Source organism: Sebastes umbrosus, chromosome 10, assembly GCF_015220745.1.
Source record: "Sebastes umbrosus isolate fSebUmb1 chromosome 10, fSebUmb1.pri, whole genome shotgun sequence".
Taxonomy (NCBI): domain Eukaryota; kingdom Metazoa; phylum Chordata; class Actinopteri; order Perciformes; family Sebastidae; genus Sebastes; species Sebastes umbrosus.
Genome location: NC_051278.1, coordinates 6234512 through 6242002, shown reverse-complemented (window position 1 = coordinate 6242002; position 7491 = coordinate 6234512). Strand labels below are relative to the sequence as shown.

Genomic DNA, 7491 nt, shown 5'->3' with positions numbered 1-7491 from the left:
GCTATTGATGACACCATTTTATCTGAGAATGTTATTGATTTTGAGCATGTTATTGATTTAGCAATAGAGGCCATACTTCACAGTAAATCTTTGATTATCAAAGAGATGATAAATATCAGGAGTCTTGAATATTGAAAACTCACATCTCTCAACATGTTCAAACAAAAGCTGCAACAAGTCATAGTTGACCAGCCTTCACTTCTCTCTCTCTCTTCCATTACAATTTTACAAAGAACATCCAGTAATCCACCTTTTTTTCATACATAGTGTTTATTAATTTCTGACCTATTTATTTACCTATGCTGTTTTTAGCCATTTTCTCATGTCTTGTCATGGCATACTGTATGTTTGTCATATCTGTACTGTATCTGTGCTGTTTGTGTCGCTTGTGTGGACTGTGTTTTCATACTCTTGCTGCTGCCTCTTGGCCAGGTCATCATTGTAAATGAGAATTGGTTCTCAATTGATTTTACCTGGTTAAATAAAGATCAAATAAAAATAAAATTGAAAGCAAAAAATCCTAATTGGCAACAAAACAGAGGCATTATAAATTATTATTATTATTAATAAAACAAATTTATGAAAGAGCTAATGATATTTCCCTGCAAGTTAATATAAATATGCATATTTTTTATGTCCACCATTGTCAGGCTATTGATGACACCATTTTATCTGAGAATGATATTGATTTTGTGAATTTTATTGATTTAGCAATAGAGGCCATACTTCACTGTAAATCTTTGATTATCAGAGAGAAAGAGTACAGTCAAATAAATATCAGGAGTTTTGAATATTGAAAGCAAAAAAATCCTAATTGGCAAAAAAAACAGAGGCTTTATAAATTATTATTATTAATAAAACACATTTATGAAGGAACTAATAATATTTCCCAGCAAATTAATATTATAAATAGGCATATTTCTTATTTAAACCATTTAAAAAAAATAAAATTGTGATCAATTTTTTATTGGTATTTAAGCATAAGTATATAGGGTGAGGTTACAAATTGATAGATCACCATTAGAATAAAAGATAATCACAAATGTCCATGTACTAATCAATACAAAATTGGCAAGTAGCTACAGAATAAGGAAAGAAAAAAATAATTTTAATTATTGTTATTAATTTCAGTATATTTGTAATCATACTTATTAATTTTACGCATTTATTTATTTACGCATAAATAAATGTGGCCAAAGGTGTTGTTGAAGTTTGGTCCAGATTGCTTCTCTTCTCCTCCTCAGCAAAGCAAACAAGCGTCGTGGCCTGCAGCGCTAAAATAATTTGAGACTCCCTAATGAGGAGAGCTGAGCAGCAATTAACACGTGTCAAAGTCGACATCATCAGGTGCCACTCTCATTTTCTTCCCAAGACTCAATGGATGTTGTTGTTGTTTCTTCTTCTCCTCCCGTTTCCTCTTGTTTATTTCAACCCGAAGGCGACGGCTAGAGAAAAAAAGAGGGTTTCTATTTCTGCTGCGGTTGAACTGAGGAGCGTTTAACGATCACTAGTTAACGCCATCGAAATTGTCACGCGGACGTCTCGCTTCATCCTTTATTCGTTTTCTTTCTTCCCTTTTTTTTTTTTTTTTTTTTTTGCATCAGACAGGCCGGTTAACGGGGCGTAATTCCTGCAGGAGCGATGTGATGCTCCGAGCAAATAAACAGCAGAGGAGAGGAGAGCTGCAGCCAATTGTGTATTATGCATGTTTATTTAAAAAAAAGAATTGAGACGGATTAAATTATTATTTCAGTCTGGCAACACTAGATGATTTTAGATAAATTAAGACAAAAATAGTTTTTTTTTTCTTTTTTTTTTTTTTAAATGTGTGCAACAGGAGTAATATTTATTTAATAAAAGAAAATTGAGACAGATTAAATTATTATTTCAGACTTCCAACACTAGATTATTTTAGATAAATTAAAACAAAAAAATATATTTTTTATTTATTTATTTTTTTAAATGTGTGCAACAGGAGTCATATTTATTTTCATTATCTAGAAAAAGTAGTCAAATAAAGACCTAAATGTGTATTTTGGATGTTTTCTTTAGTCTGAAAGAAGACATGTTATGGAAGCAAAATAGCCCAAACTCCCAAAATTGACCAATGCATGAAAAAACAATGTTTTTGTTAGGTGTCTCGACTTAAATGGTCACAAATAGGTCTTCAAATTTTCCTCACTTGAAATATTAAATGCAATTAATGTTTACATTACTAAACTTTGAGTTTGTTTGAGTGGAACAATTTAAAGTAATTGTATTTTAAAAAATCCACTCTGTTGCAACTTCATATCATTTCAAGATTGCATCTGGTCCTGTCTGCAGAAATGCATCATTTTGTACAAAAACTGATTAGAAACAGCAAATATGTGAATTAAAAATAAAAGATAATAACTATAAATTGGAAAAAAAATGTGAGTACATTTTAAAAGTTTAAATTATTTTTTATTTAGATTACTTTTAAAAACAGGTTATTCACGAAAAATAAATTATTGCATTTATTAAATTAAGAAATAACATAAGGATACATAAAATGAGAAGCATGTCACATACTTAAACAAAGAGGACAATATTAGAAGCAGACTTGAAAATACTAAAATATAAAAAATAGGCTACATATAGCATCAAATGTGTAAATGACTTCCAATAAAAACTGTCTTTTATAATTATTGACAAATGCATTTTATTACAAGAGTAAAACAGGTCATGTCACTTCCATCTCGGCCTATTACATACACTAGACCCTCATGATTAAATGGCCATGTTGTGAGTTTAAATTTCCAAATGGAGTGTCAAAAGAAGTTACTGTCAAATTACCAAAAAATGACTTCCATAAGCACAATTAAAGGGCACAATGTGAGTTCTCTGCTGAGCTCAATTTTTTATTTTTAGGGTAATCATTTATGACAATTAAAAGTCTGGAAAGTCAGGATGTAAAACCCAGATGTGTTTAATCTCCAGATAATTTACCCAACAAATGTCAGTGAGCTTGCAAATATGAATAACAGAAAAAACAAAACAATCTACCTAGCAACAGCAGTCCAGGAACTAAAAACAGCATTATGTAGCAGCAAAACAAAGTCTCAGCTAATGTGTTCAGCAGTTTTCATCTTTCTCTGCTCTCCTAGATGCACGATGAAGGAAAAGAAAGAAGGAGAAAAGGAGGAGGAGGTGTTTTGTTGTCATTCTTCTGACCTGAGCCGCTCATCTTCCTCAGAGCTCAGCAGGAGCTCGGCCGGCGCTCGCCTCGCCTACCCAGGGTCCTTTTTGGTGTGTGCATATCATTTGCATACATTTCTCGCCGGCCGACGAGGCCTCGCACTCATTAAAGCCTCGTCTCACAAATTCCCCCCCAGAATCCTGCTGGTCCTCGCAGCCATGAATCCGTACCTGTGGTGGTGGCGGTGGCCGCTGATGATGGCATGCTGTTGTCCAAAAGCAACCAGACGAGGAGGGCGAGAAGATGGAGGGGGGAGGAAAGACGGAGAGAAAGAGAGGAGATGTATAGGAAGAAAAGGGCAACAGTTTCTGTGCAGTGAAAACAAAAGAGAGGAAGAAAAAAAAAAAAACTGCAGTCAAGAGAGAGAGAGGATAAATGAGTCCTCTGTGTGCGGTGGAGCACTGTCTCACTCTCTCTCTCCCCCACTCTGTGCATGTCTCGCTCTCTTTCTGACTCTTGAACCAGGCTCCATTTTGTGTTAAGCAGCTCCCTCTCATGACAGATCTCTGCCAGGGTCAGGGGTCAAAGTTGAGGATAGGGTCAGCTGTAACACAACATGCAGGGGAACTCTGCCAACTCTCTCTCTCTCCCAAATTTCTCTTCCATCAATCCGTCCCCGTCGGCCAAAAAGTGCTTCACCAGGTCCAGGGTGATGAACTATTGCATCCTTAAAGTACCAGGATAAGCTTCTTGTCAACAAATGCCATGAAAAGACCAGAACCAACAACGCGTTACTGGAAGTTCAGCCTGAAAAGAGGACAGTGTTAAAGATCGGTGAGGCATGTTGCTTCAGGTACGATCCAGGAAGTCCTCTTTGATTAATAGATCCACAAGTCAGAATGCTTATCTGACGCCAAAGCACTTTCACAACGATTTATAATATGATTTTACAAGTGTGGAAAGTTATCACAGCGACAATCGCGTCAACGATCGCAAGGTAAACAGTAGAAACACAGCGGTCACGTTACAAAGGAATACACCGAGAACGTGTGCTCGCACTTATTTGACAGGCCAAGGCGCCACCTTGCCTGATGATGTTGCATTGCGTCGTGTAATATGTTGAGCCAAGATCTACTTTTTTTCTGCGTTGTCACCCCCGCTGCATCGACACGGTGATCTCACTGAAATGAACGAGCAGACTGCGATTTTCACGGTCTGAACGCAGCCTTATAGTGCAACTCTCAATGCTTTCCAACTTCCCTACGCAATTCAGGCCCATGAGCCCATTTGTTCCAACTGAAGACGTACATCTTGATAAATATTTAGTTTCATAAAAGAAAAAAAAAGGCCAAATGATTTCTTAAAACAGCTGGGCACTTTGGCAAACATTACTCAAACAGGACCAAGTAGTACATTTGTTAGTAGGGCTGTCCTCGACCAAAGGAATTCTTAGTCGACTCACTCATATGATTTTGTTGACTGTTCTATTAGTTTATTTAATCGACAGATCTGTAAAACTGAGTTTCTCCACAAAGAATCACACAAAAATACCTCTTTAAATTTTGTGTTTACAAGAGATGTGCTCATAAGTTTCTTAAAAATAAGTCATTCAGCATGAAAAGAAGCATAAAAAAACTACTAATTAACTAAAGAAATCTTTGTCAACTAATACCAAAACAGGTATTCATGGCAGCAGGACCGTGTTTATGGAATTGACTCAAAATAAACTATGGTGGCTGTGTTCATGGTAATGAAGTAAAACATTGCCCAGTGCTTTGGTTTGGCTCATTGGTGTGTTTTCAATAGTTTTTGGACAACAATGGGGGTCTGAGGCACAGAGGAATAAGATATATCAGGCTTTGGCAATACAGACAACTTATAATAAAAAAAAATATCACAAGCTTTGTCCTTCCAAAGTCTGGTATGCATCCACGAAACAGAGGAGCAGAAGGAAGAGTTGTCAAAAACACGACACACCGAAGGAATTTACTGCACGTATGTAATGCTAGCGCAGGCATGGACTCACACACACCCGCAAAATGAGTGGACACACAGCACAAACATGCGGACAAACCACATCACTCAAGCCTCCACACCGCTGAACACAAGTGGAGGGCGAAAAACAGAGAGAGAGAGCGAGAGAGGGAAAAAATGATGAAGTCGGACTTGAACATCAAACAATAAACAGTCCATTAAGTCTGTGGGTGGAAGGGTTTGGGGGGTGGAGGAGGGGGGTGGGAGGGCAGATATTGGGGAGGAGGGGGTATGGGAGTGATGAGAGTTTATTTAAAGCATGGTGACCCCGTGGCCGAAGGCTGCCTTGGTGCAGGGATGAATAAAACTTTAATGGCTCATAAAACACAGCGACCCCTTCTCCGAGCCCAGCTACACAGCGTTTATTCCTGCTGGGACGACCAATCAGATTGCTTGAAGCTCCAAACACAGAGAGGAAGAGAGAGAGAGAGATGGGAATAAGAGGAGTGTTAAAGGAAGAGTTCTACATTTTAGAAATATATGTTTATTAGGTTTCTTTCCACGAGGGACAACAGAAGATCACAATCAATCTCATGTCTGTGCGTTAAGAACGGCGCTGGAGTCAGGACTAATTAACACATACCTCATTAAACTTAAAATCCACAATTTCGGATTCTTACTGCAGCGCAGTATCTCCGGCTGCAGAGTTAGGTTGCCAAAAATGGTCAGTGAGCACAACTCATGGTTTTGGTGTGTGTACAGGCTCGATGGCAGCAAACCTGGCAACCTCACCGTGAAGACAAGACTTCAGGATGCTGTCCGCTGATGTTCGCCAAGAAAGAGTTCCAGCACTTAACTCTCACCAAAACCACAAATTACTGTATTTTCATGTCTGTTCAGAAACAGCGTGTAAATTAGCGAGCTTATGTGAGCGTTGGTAGGCGTACTTTTTAAACTTTGGACGGAGCCAGGCTTGACGTTTCCCCCTATTTACAGTCTTTATGCTGAGCCAGGCTGCCCACGTCTGACTCCAGCGAGGTAATTACCACATAAACATGAGATTGATAACCTCTGATATCACTCTCGGAAAACAAATAAGCATTTTTCCGAAAACTATTTAAACTATCAATTATTCTCCAGATTTGACTGTTATCAGGCCATTAAATAGGCGTTATCAGTTGCTATAAGCACCATAGATGTGGGTCAGCAGGGGCCTACTACACCTACTACAGTGAAGTGAAAGTGAAAGCGAAACTTAAAAGCAACACATTCTAACCTGTAAAACTGAACATCACGTTTCAAACTTTAGGCTTAGGGAACAAAACTACAACTTCTTTAGGTTTAGGCAAAAAAAAAACTACAACTTCTTTAGGATTAGGCAACAAAATAGTTAGGATTAAGCAATAAAACTACAACTTATTTAGGTTAGCCAAAAAAAACAACAACACTTTGTTAAGTTTAGGCAAAAACATTGTGTTTTGAGTTAAAATAACTACGAACAAAAAGACGACTTCACATTGTTGGTTTCACATGGGATGTGAACTCTGATCTCCTGGGTTAAAACCCTGTTTTGTGCTGCTAGAGGTCGCTGTCGTGTTGTTTTAGTCCTTCTTTCGGTGATCTACATGTGGATAGATGATGAAAACCTACAAGTGGGTGTAGTAGGGCCCCATTGACCCACATCTATGGGGCTTATAGCGACTGATAACACCTATTTGATAGCCTTACGTGATGTGTGAGAGAAAAGGGGTGAGTAAAACTCAGAGGCAGGACCGAAGTAGCGAGAGAAATGGAGGAAGCCAATGATAAAAGTGGAGGATTTTTGTTGTGGCAGTGGAGGTAGAAACAGAGCAACAGTGAAAAGTGGAGAGCCGTGTGAGAAACGAAAGAGAAGACCACAGATGAGACTGTGCTATTTATCCTGGTAGAGTTTCACACCGATATGTAAATCACACACACAGGTCCCCTCAGCCTTTTTAGCACAACCCTGCAAAGGTACAAACTATCACCAGCGGTTTAATCGAACCCATGTGAACTGTACTTTTTTTGCCAAACACCATTTGCCTCTCTGGAAACGGGCCTGTGACAATCTGAAGCTGAGGTGTCAATCCACGCCGGCGTCACCCCGGGGTGCTGGGATCTGTAAACAAGCAGCTGTCACCTTGTTTAACGCTCAGCCATTTTCTAACCCACCACTTCACTCAACCTGCAATGTTCACCGAATTCCACGAGTCATTATGTTGATGTGTTGAAGTGTTGCAATTTGCATTTTTAGTAGCCACTCTTCCCAGGATTGCTTGATCTAATTCTACTTCTAAAGAATACGCTTTGTCAAATCACAAGAAAGAGGTCCAACT

The 7491-nt window shown here is 38.5% G+C and overlaps 1 long non-coding RNA gene across 2 annotated transcripts in view; it reads right to left on the bottom strand.

The window, feature by feature from the left end:
• Window positions 1–2658: 2658 nt before the first annotated feature.
• The window catches only part of LOC119495197, a 32477-nt gene continuing 27644 nt past the window's right edge, over window positions 2659–7491 (bottom strand). Inside the window, exon 3 of one of the 2 annotated variants that reach the window (XR_005208388.1) lies at window positions 2659–3967. This is a non-coding gene — a long non-coding RNA (uncharacterized LOC119495197). The remainder of the gene's footprint in view (window positions 3968–7491) is intronic. The other variant, XR_005208389.1, reaches the window with a different exon arrangement.